General features: G+C 45.7%; 1 long non-coding RNA gene across 1 annotated transcript; it reads left to right on the top strand.

Moving 5' to 3' along the window:
* The first annotated feature begins 3,287 nt into the window (after positions 1-3,287).
* On the top strand, positions 3,288-8,510 carry LOC118162446. Its single transcript, XR_004748456.1, has 3 exons — positions 3,288-6,919; positions 7,299-7,397; positions 8,348-8,510. It is a non-coding gene; the product is annotated as an uncharacterized LOC118162446 (long non-coding RNA).
* The last annotated feature ends 2,251 nt before the right edge of the window (positions 8,511-10,761 follow it).

The following is a 10,761-nucleotide window of genomic DNA, read 5'->3' as shown; positions in this document are numbered from 1 at the left end:
CGTGGTTGTCACAGACTTCAGAGCTAACGTCACGATCCGTCACCAAAGGCTGCACAGACACCGTGAGCAGCAGGTCTGTGAGCATCAGCAAGAATGAGACATGCAGCGTTCGGGGAAAAAAAAAAGAAAACCTTCTGGAAGTTTTGTCCATGGCTTCATCATCCCACACAATTGTCTCAAGACTGAAAAAGAATGTGTTTATCAATGACAGCCTGAGGCCAAGCGCTCAGTAAATTTTGGAAGGTCTCTGTTTTTTGATGCTAGTCTCTGAAACTTGTGGGGGAGGCATCTTGTTGCCAGAGAACAGGTATTCACTGGAGACCAGATGCTTATAGCTGTTTGCGAACCAAAATTACTAGCTATTTTCCAAAAAGCTTCTCTACAATAACTCCAGATTGTTCTTTCTGTAACACAGCTACTGCTTGTTGTCGTAATTGTTCTCTGTTACGACACTTTTGCTTCTTTGTAAAGTGTGACTGGTTCTGCATGTGACTGCCTGTAGTCTCCTGGCTGCAAAGAGAAACCTTGGGTGTCCCTGCAGAGCAGATGCGGTGCTTTGTAGGGGGGATATCTGCTGTGAAACACAAGTGTCGCTTCTTGCAGCTCTGGGGCAAACTTGAGAAACTTTTTGCAGTTTGCTCATTGCTAGTTTTGATGTGTTGATGCATCTGAAAACGTGTAATGGAGGACGTGGAGTTCATATAATTAAGAATGATGTGGATTCACGACACAGCCTGTATGCAGCTTCAGCCTGGTATGCAGATACACTTTTACATGAAGCCAGTTCTGACCAGAAGTCTACCAGGCTGGTCAAGAGCCCCTTGAAGTTAATAGACTCTCATTGCCCTCCCACGTACTTTGGATGAGATATTTCTCTCTTGGTAATGCAAGGATACAGCTAGAAAATATCAAGGGAGAGTAAGTAAGCCTCCTCTCCTGGACATGAAGAAAATCTTGAAATTGTGGCCCTTAGGGATTTGAAACCCCAGAAAATAAAACCACAAATCTCAAACCTTTTTTTTTTTTTTTTAAAAAAAAAAATTATTTATTTATTTATTTATTTTTATCCACAAGATCTTGTGATGTTTAAAACTGTTTCATGATTTAGGAAGTTGTTCTGCTGCAGTGCTGCTGACCTAAAATGTTGAGTGAGACAGAAGCTGAGGAGGGAAAGAGGATACCAATGAGGTTGGTATTACCCGTGAATTTCTAATATTTGCTGAGACTGGAGAATTGCTTCTGTGGCAGTAGCTGTGCTCCCTGGAAGCCTAATACTGTTAATCAGTGAAGAAAGATTTCACGGTTTCATTACTTGTTACAGCTGAAATTCAAGGAAATTACTTGAGTCTCATTATCAGATAAAGTTAAGATGCCAGTATGAAAGAAAACTTTTTCACACTCAGGTCGAGAGTAATTTATTTTTCCTAGCTCAGATCTTAAAAATAGAGAGCCAGCACAGGAGAATACAATAGAACTGCACAGAATCTGGATACCACAGATCTGCTTTGATACAACAACAGTTTCCAGCCTCTGTTTTATCTGTATAACCGTTCCTAGGTATGGTGGGAAGAGATTAGAGTGGCAAGCTGAGTGGTGCATCCGTCCACTGCAAGGCACTTGCTGGCTCCATGAAATAACAGCATGGGACAGCCTTGAAAGGAGCCAGTGCCTGCTCTGCCCAGCTTGCCTGCGGGGTGAGACAATATCTGGGGGATAGCTGTGCGAATCCATGTAGGAAAGCAGGAGCAGACAGTGTCTTGCTTTGCTATTCCCATGTGGGGAGCTGTGCTGCCCAGGTTCTCTCCACGCTCCATGATCCCTGCTGCCACATGGGAAGGGGTGCTCAGGAGGGACTGATTGCAGCCCCCAGGACCCAAAGCCCTTGGGCACCCTCAGACTGTGTGGAAGCTGGCAGCACAAGTGTGCTCCCTACAAAGGTGGCGTCGGGCTGCAGACCGCTTTTGGGCAGGATGTGTGGCATGTGTGCTTCGGTGCAGCAAAGAGTGGGTCTCTGAGATGTTAGAAAACTCCTTGCTCTCAGTCCTCTGGGCATTTTCTCTTGGGAAACCTCTCTGAAATGAAAGCTGAGCTGAAGGGCTCAGTTACATTCTAGGCAATGGCCAGTTTCCAGTGGGTTTTTGATGCCAAAGTTCAGATGTTTTTCTTTCCTCTGAAAAACACAGCGCTGACTAGCTTAGGCTAGTTACAAGATGTGAGCTTGCAGAAACAAGATACGCCAGCCGGGATGACAGCATGAATGTCCCTTCTCCCCCGTGCCATTACAGGGAAGTGCAGCTGCCAGCTCAGGTGCCAGAGCCCGGAGCAGGACCGACACAAAGGAGAAGCCCAGCCGGGTTCTTGTTTTCCTTCTGAATAACTTACTAAGGACTTGGCAAAACCTCTGGGAGTCTCAGTGGTGAAATGTAAAACCTTCCAGCCCCTCTGCATCCCCAGCCACATCTGAGCAAGGGTATGTGACTTTCTGAAGTGAGCTGAAACATACTAATTGGGAACTGCCAAGAGTTGTGCTTTGCCACTCTTTGCAAATGTCCACATTTTTTCCCCAAGCTGGGAGTGAGGAGGGACTTGCTTTGCAGCCCGGAGGATGACTGAACTTTCAGTGTTAATTAAAAGGGGAAGGACACGATGTCCTCCTTGGTGGAGGTCTTGAGGCTCAGTATTCAGCTCAGGGTTTTTCAACTCCCACCTCCTTGAGGATGGCCAATATGGGGGTGCTCTAGGTGCTGCCTGGCAGAAGCCTGCTGGCATTGGGGAAATGCCAGGGGGCATAGGGAAGATGTTTAGTGACTATACGATGGTCTGGAGGTTGATGTGCCTTCCCACATCACTGTGTCCAGGTCTTGGCTCTGAAGGCTCAGGTGCAGGGTAAGATGCCTGCAGCTGGAGGACAAGGGTGCAAAGGGCGCATAATGGTGCCTGTGCACAGCTTGTGGTGTGCAGAACGTGGACACAGAAAGGAGACAAAAGCACTATTTTTTGTTTCTAAAGTATCAAAGTGTAATGTTTCTACAACTTCATAATGCTGATTGTAAAATCAGACTCAGTCTTACCATAAAACTAGTTTCAGTTTTAAGGAATCTGGAAGTTTAGGCATGAAAATGCCTAAGAAACCCCTTTTCCTGACCATCTCCTCCTCCCCCCCCCCAGGAATTGTTCCAGGCACAATGTTGTCTAGTCTTTAAGCCAAGTTGCAGGATTTTTTGCCTTCTCTCATTCAGCAACAATTACAAAGATCAGTTTGCTTTTTCTTGGTAGGCTCAGATGTAACGACCAAAGCCCAAAGCTGATGTCTAGGAGGCGGTATCTTTATTCAAACCCTGCACCTCCTGTAGATTTCTCCCAGGCTCAAAAACCCCGTCCTCCACACCTGCTTCCCATGGGCTGTGTGCTGTGGTACAGCTGTGAAAGGCCTTCCTCCTTCTGCACCTGAATCAGCCAGTCTCCAACTCCTTCTGTCATCCTGGCACTCTGAAACAGAGCTCAGCTCTTTCCCTGTTAGCCAAGAGCCCTTTAATTTCTAAGGCATCATGATTTGCCTTGTTTTAGGAGGGTGGGTACGCTCAGCTTTCCTTTTCCAGCAGCTTAAGAGGAGTTAGATCTAGCCCTTTCCACAGGACTTTAAGGGCTATATTGCATCAGATGGCTGTTTATTTTTTGGTAGCTTCAGTGAACTGCTGCAGCTATAGAAATTGTGTGGGCACATTTAGATACATGACTTAAATTTTCTGCCATCTCCTTTTCCTAGTGGGAAGGAGTTAGCACCTTGTTAGGTGCAACATCACCAGCCTCTCCTGAGCTGAGCAATCCCTTCTCTCTAATAATGATTAGATCAAGCCTAAACCAAAATACTTCACTCGCAGCAAATGTGGATGTCTGGGGTTTTCCTTCAGCACTTTTACGAGTAACAGGCGTGTATCCTTTGCTGTGCTCCACAGGTTCCCCTTCAGCTCATTGCTGCCCCATAAATGCAAGCCTGCACATAAATGCCTGGGTCCACAAAAGGAGATGAACCACAAAAGCAGGCAGCTCGCTCCTTTCCCTGGCAGTAGCCTCTAACCAGCACGTCTCTGAGGCTTTGCTTTATGTATTTATTTTCAGCACATGAGGTGCAAATGAAAGGCAAACAATATGGGTCAGGTGTGATGGTCTTGGATAATTAACAGCTGGAAATAATTACCTGCTACCAGGAAGAAGGATGATGGATGGAGCCGAGGAACAGCTGCGTGGCATCTTCAGCTGGCTGCTGTACAGGGAGGGATGAGAAATACCCGCAGAAATTGCCTGAAGGGGCTGGGGCAAAGCACGCAGCAGCCAGTGCTGGTAGCAAGTCACACTGCAGTGCCCTACAGGAACTCTTCCAGGGACATTTCTTATTGTGAGACCCTTGCGTTTCCTTCTGGAAAATCTAATATTAGCCCTGGCTTCCCACAAGACAGATATTTTCCTAGTGGGCTGTGGGAAGTTGCTGCTTTGCTCCTTCCAGCCCGGGACTGTGAGCAGAGGTGCCGTGCTGCCTCGCAGCACAGTATGAAGCAGGAACAAAGCCTCGTGAAGAGAAATGTGTGCTCCTGGCAGCAGGATGCAGCCAGCCCCAGTCCTTGCCTGGGATCAGAGAGAGGGGCCGTGTGGTGCTGTGCCCGGGGGACAGGCTGCTGTGGAGAGCCTGTGCTCTGACAGTGCTCAAGCAGCATCTCTTGTGGGCTGAGATATGGCTGGGAGGCTCCCCATAGCTGCCAACTTCTCCCCATCACTGTTTCCTACAGCTGGGGCCTGGGGGGATTGCCTCCACCAAAATGCACAAGAGCCTCCTCCACAGCCAGGAGGCCAGCGAGGAGCCCAGGAAACTATTCCCCTTAAATAGTTAAACGGCTGCCTCTCAACTAACACAATGTCACATTGAATTTGAAACAGGGAACTTTTTATATTTTCCCCCTGATTGTGCTGGCACCTGGCAGATGCCTATTTACCACAGGCATCAATACACATAGTAATCAAAGGAAATCAGAGGCACAGATTAGCAACAGCTGCAAGTCATTAGTGGCAGCCATGGGAAAGCACAGCTCTGCACCCAACTTCGAAATAACCAATATGAGTATTTCAGAGCACGAGGGTTACCGCAGGGCACTCGGCGAGCACGAGAGAAAGCAAACAATTGCTTCGCTTGTCTCTCAAGATGGCTTCTTCCCTTCCTGAAGGCAGTACCGCGCGCTCGGCGTTATCGATGAGCCTGTTGCGTGTTGCCGGTCAGTTGAATGTTAACTCTTTGGGAGGCCGATTTTTTGCAGATCAAAAATGGCCAGAAATATGGGAAACAGAGTCTCTACCTTTACAAATTTCCAGGGATTTTTCATTTTCTCTTAACTGTTTGCCGGTGTCTTTGGTGTAGTCTGTAAACAGGGGAGAGGTTGGGATCTCTGAGAGTTAATGGTCATCTTACAGTAAGTTTTATTTGGGGGGTGGTGCAGAGCAGTGGACCAGAAGCCTTATTTGTATATCTGATTCCTTTAATCATTTCATTTTGAACCAGAATAGAGACCACATCTTATTTAAAAACTCGATGTTGATTGAAATTTCCATTGCAGATTTAGGCAGCTTGGATTTCTATTTTGATCAGCCTCCGGAAAAGCCGATTTTACTTCAAAGCATCTCCGAGTCTTGCAGGCGCAGGAAGTTGCTGCCCTATTAATAGAGAAAGCAGAATCCAGCATCGTCGTCGTACGGATGCTCTCCGGCAGTACTGACGTGCCGCGTCCTCCCTTGCTCGGTGGAGCCATCACCACTGCAGGAGCAGCACCCAGGCTGCGTACGTGGTGTTGTGGTCCATAGTGAGCTCTGCCTGCCTGCCTTGCCCCTGCCACATGGGATGCTCGTCCCAGCCTTGTGCTTGCCCAGCTGTTGGCCATTGCCCAAGGGGGTGGGAGCATGCGATGGGCTTGGTGGTGATAGGATGGACAAACACCGATCTGTGGCACTTCAAAGTACTCCTTGAGCTTCTTCTGCCTCTTCTCAGAGAGGGGAATAAGAGAGAAGAGTTTGGGAGCAAGGGGAGTAGTCACAGAGGCACATGGTGGTCTCAGGGTTGCAGAAAAGATGGGCAGGGATCTCTGGTTGGAACAATCAGAGAGAAGAGAAAAAGACTTTGCCAGAAACACCGTTTCCCACAGTAAGCCTGTTCCTCTTGGTCCCTGGGTCTTATTCCAGCCCCCAAACCTTCAGTTAATCTAAGCTCCACCAGCAAATCAGAATCACAGAATGGTTGATGTAGAAAGGGACCTCTGGAGGTCACCTGCTCCAAGCCAGGCTACCAGGCAAGGCTACCCAGAGCAGGTTGCCCAGGACCTTGTCTCCAACCAGAGACGTGGATCTTATTTCTATTAGCAGTCCCAAAACCTCACTCATTAGTCCCAGATTCCCCCAAACTCCTTCCTATTATGTTTTCTCTACTGTTATTGGAAAAGTTGAATTTGTTTTCCCCAGGGATAACAGAAAATATTTATGGAAAGACAAAAGTGAAATTTAACCTTCTTTCCCAAGGCCTCTAGAGCTGGCTCTGTAAGAAATACGGAAAGTGCAAACAGAGTATTTAAGGTGACAAAGGAAAATATGGTTTTAAAGTAAAATATAAGTAAATAGTCTCAAAAGATAAAGCACGCTGAGTGCTCACATCTCTTAGTGCTAAGATGAAAGCAAGGAGAAAATAGTGGTGGAAGGATGTTAGTTCTGCCGCTCCCTCACCACCACAGCTGTTTCATTTGTAAACAAATGATTTTAGGATTATGAAAGCCTGTAGTGAGCAAGACAGGTATTTGTGATGGGAGTTTTGCTCTTACTGGCTGTATGAAGTAGGATGGCTTTGGAAATGACTAGGAGAAGTGGAAGTTTTGGGGAAAATTCCTAGGTAAGTGCTTCTTTTTAAAGCATTTTGTGATTTGCAGTAAGGTTAGTGAGAGGAAGTAGTAGATTGCGTTCTTTGCTCTTACCTCTGCTAAAAGTTATGAATAAAGGAAGCAATGGTTAAATGAAGAACAACTTTTTTTTTTTTTTTTTTTTTTGAGACTTTGTTTCTTTGTTTTCTATGTCTGTTCTCTGTCTTCATCTTGAGTGTTCAAGTGTTTTACTTGCAGGAACGTAAGCTGTGCTGATCTTGTTTTAGCATTTTCAAACAAGTCTTTCCTCCTGTGGTTCAGCTCAATGTCTCTCAGCAGTTAGCATTCAAAGTATGCTGTGCTATGCTTGTTTGGGGTGCTGAGGTGATCTGGGCTTTTCTCTGTCTTTAGGGTTTCTTCTGCATCCCGTTCTAACCAGATGCGTCAGTCCAGCCAAATGAAGGGTGATGATCTGAGGACAGTAGGTGACAACCTGTACCTATAAAACAAGTGAGATTTTTGTTGTAAAAACTAGCAAATAGTCATATAAAATTATTCACTCAGGGAAACTAATTTCTTGATATTCCCTTTCTTTTGTGACTGCAACAGTCAAGCTTGTATTGAAAGGCCCCTACCTTTCATACCCCATCAATGCTGCTGTACAAAAAAAGCTTAAGGAGGGCCAGCAAGATGGTGAGGCTGCTAGAAAACCTCCTTATTACGGTGAGCTGTAAGGAGGTTAGTGTATTCAGTGTATCAAAAATGGACTGAGGGGCAATCAGGTCACTCTGCATAGGTATCTGGAAGACACAGGCACCTTTTCAAGAACACTTTCTGTGGAAGAACTGATGGCCAGTCCCTTCCACTTACATGAGTTTAATCTTGATGACTGAGTGTCCCAAGTATTTAAATAGAGCAAACAGAAGAGCAGCTCAACAGAGAAGAGCTTCAGTAGTAGGACATGTTCTCCTTCTTGTTTATTATTAATTATTGTTCTTATTTTCCGTGAAGTGTCCTTGTGAACAGAGCTGTCCTTAGTGGCAGAGCTCAGGCGGGGGATCTGTATTCTGTAGATGTGGCTGATTACCTCACTGCTCAGAGTCAAAATGATGTGCGGGGTCAATTAGAAATGCATACGCAGGACCAATTATCCTATCGTCATTTTAGCTAGTGTTGCATGTGAAACAGAAATCTTACATTAGAGCTCTTAATTACCATGTATCAGTTCTTGTGTAAAAAGTAGAGTTGGGTGCTGCAAGTACCCGTGGTAGTTTGGCTACACTTGGGGAAAAGCAGGTAGCTCCTGTAGGGTAGATAAATGCCACACATGAGGAGCCCACAGAGAGATGCATCTGTGAAAATGAAAAAAGTGACACTTAATCTCTGTTCCTTAATTAACAAGTTTTATTCTAAAACAAAGGCACTCAAGGCACTCGTTCTTATTTATTTATTATTTTCAGGTTTTGAATTTTGAAGTCCTTTATCTGAGTCTGCACCAATGAGTGTGCAAAAGAGTAGTGCATGCAGGTTTGATAAGCTTTAGAAGGAACCTGAGAACTGGATTAGTGCCAAGAGATTTTGGTCAGTTCCTCAATAATTAAGAGCTGAAGTTTATCGCTGCAATTCTCTCTTCACGTATGCCAGTAAAAGGGTACATGATGCCTTGGTCATTTTATTCTGCAATGTGCTTTCAGAGCTACCTAAAGCACTTGATTGTAATCCTGCTAGTTGGGAACTGAACCCGATCACAAAGCCCTCAGACCGGTTTACTTGTAAGCGGCCAGTCACCCAGAGGTCACCACCTTGTTTTTCCCAAAGTGCCTGATGGAGATCAGTGCTCTCGCCCAGCCCAGCTAGTGCAGGCAGTCAGAGCTGCACTTGGTTGCTCTCCCTTGCTCCAGGGACTGCAGAGAAAACTTGTGTTTCTGAGTTCAGTTGCTGTGAAAAATGTCCAAGCTGGATGGCTGAAATTGCTCTGGGAGGATGCTATGAATACCCGTCTTTATGTGGCGCTGGCATCTCTGTTCAGGGGGGCCTTGAAAGGAGCATCTATGCTGGCTTAACTGCTGCTCCCGTCTGTTGGAGGGTATGTGTGTATACCCTTTCAGGTCAAGAAAAAATGACTTTGTAGAAACTTTGCTGTTAAAGTGACCTGCTGTTCGGGATTAAAAAACAGACTGATTCCATTTCCCACTCCTGACAAGGATCTCTAAGTCTTCACGAGCACAAATACTCAGAAAAGACTATCTTGTTCCTTCCAGGGGAGCTGTAGTGTCTCTGACAAATCACAGTTTTTTCCTTTAAATAAAACCCTGGGGTGCTCTGCAAGATGCTCTTGGTTCTGATTCACTGTATGAGTGTGTCTGTACGTGCAGGGGGAATGCGGCTGTGTTGCACGTAGCCCTAGAGGCCTCATTAAATCGTGATGTGTGGTGTCACATTTCAAATCCGCAGCTCTTGCTGTCCCCAGTTTAAAACTTGATGCAAATGATGAGTAACTGTGGTCCAGAAGCTGTCTTGACAAATAACTTTTACAGACAATGACTGAAACGACCTGAAACACCCTCTGGTTTTACATCCTTGGGTTTTTCTAGTGTTCAGCTCCAAGACCACCGTAATTGAATTTGTGTGTGACGCGCTCCTGTACTCCTCCAAAAGGCAAAGCACTGGAACCCAGCAAGCACTCTGGAAAACGCTCCTGATGACTAAGGTGTGACTGACTGGGATGTGTTTGGTCAGGCCTTTACACTCTCGCTTGTGTGTCCTCAGGAAATACATCAGTGCTGTTCTGATGAAGGTCAGCATCTGTTTGTACTCAGTTAACTAAAAGAAATGCATCGAGAAGGTCAGCAGCATTCTTAGGCCTGAGAGAATAATTAGCAATGAATTATTATACTATGCAATTGTATTTTTTCCCTATTTGTTAATTATCTGCAGGCAACTTATAAAATGTGTCAGCATTAAAAGAATTATTTGCAAATAACCACTCGGTGGATAGTTTGCAAGTGTGCTGACAGGTGGCATGGAGGTGACACGCTCCCTGCCTGGAGGGAAGCCAGCAGGGCCCCACCATGGGAGAGGATGGGTAGGACACACGGTGTTGGGCTGACCTTGGTGGAGAGATGAGGCTCCTCCAGGCTGTCCTCAGCCACCCACGGGGGTTGCTTTCCTTTCTGCTCCAAAGAGTGCTCTTGATGCAACCAAAACTTCCCAGCCTGGTACCAGCACGTTAATCCTGAGGTTTAAGGAAAAAAACATGCTGTTCATTTGTTTACCAGAAATAGTTTTGTGAGGTGTGTTAAGCTAGCAGGCCAAAATGACCAGCAAAAGGAAAGAAACCATCCCAGTGGCAGGAAGAGTTTGGCTTTATTTCACAGGTCTCGTGGTGCTATGAAATGGCTCAGTCTCACTGCACATGGAAAACCTTGTACAAGTCCGTGGCTACAGAAAGCTGGGTTTTGAAACTTCTTGAGTGAAAAAACGTACCTGAAATCTTATTAGTCTACTGACTTGGCCAGGTCACACTTCCTTTTGGGATTCTAGCAACTCTTGCAAGATTAAGTGTCCAAACGGTGACTCAATACCCTTAGGGATTTTTTCTTTCCTCGAGATTTCTGTATGTATGCTTTAGCCCCTTCGGTTCTGAGCTGAAGAATATGCATGTAGAAGATAAATGCCATCAGTACATCATTCTTTTGGGTGAAGGGCTGGCTCCTGGAGTCATGACGTAGGGTTTGGACTACAACATATTAAATTACCTCCTTCATTTTGGGTATGTAGGCAGCTCCTCTTGTGTAGGAGAAGTATTGGAAGTATCTGTTCAGGTCCAAGTCTGTCCTCATATGAAATTTTTATATAAAACAAGGATGTTATA

Source organism: Oxyura jamaicensis, chromosome 2 (genome assembly GCF_011077185.1).
Source record: "Oxyura jamaicensis isolate SHBP4307 breed ruddy duck chromosome 2, BPBGC_Ojam_1.0, whole genome shotgun sequence".
Taxonomy (NCBI): domain Eukaryota; kingdom Metazoa; phylum Chordata; class Aves; order Anseriformes; family Anatidae; genus Oxyura; species Oxyura jamaicensis.
The sequence above is the reverse complement of the archived record's forward strand: the minus strand, read 5'-3'. Positions and strand labels throughout refer to the sequence as shown.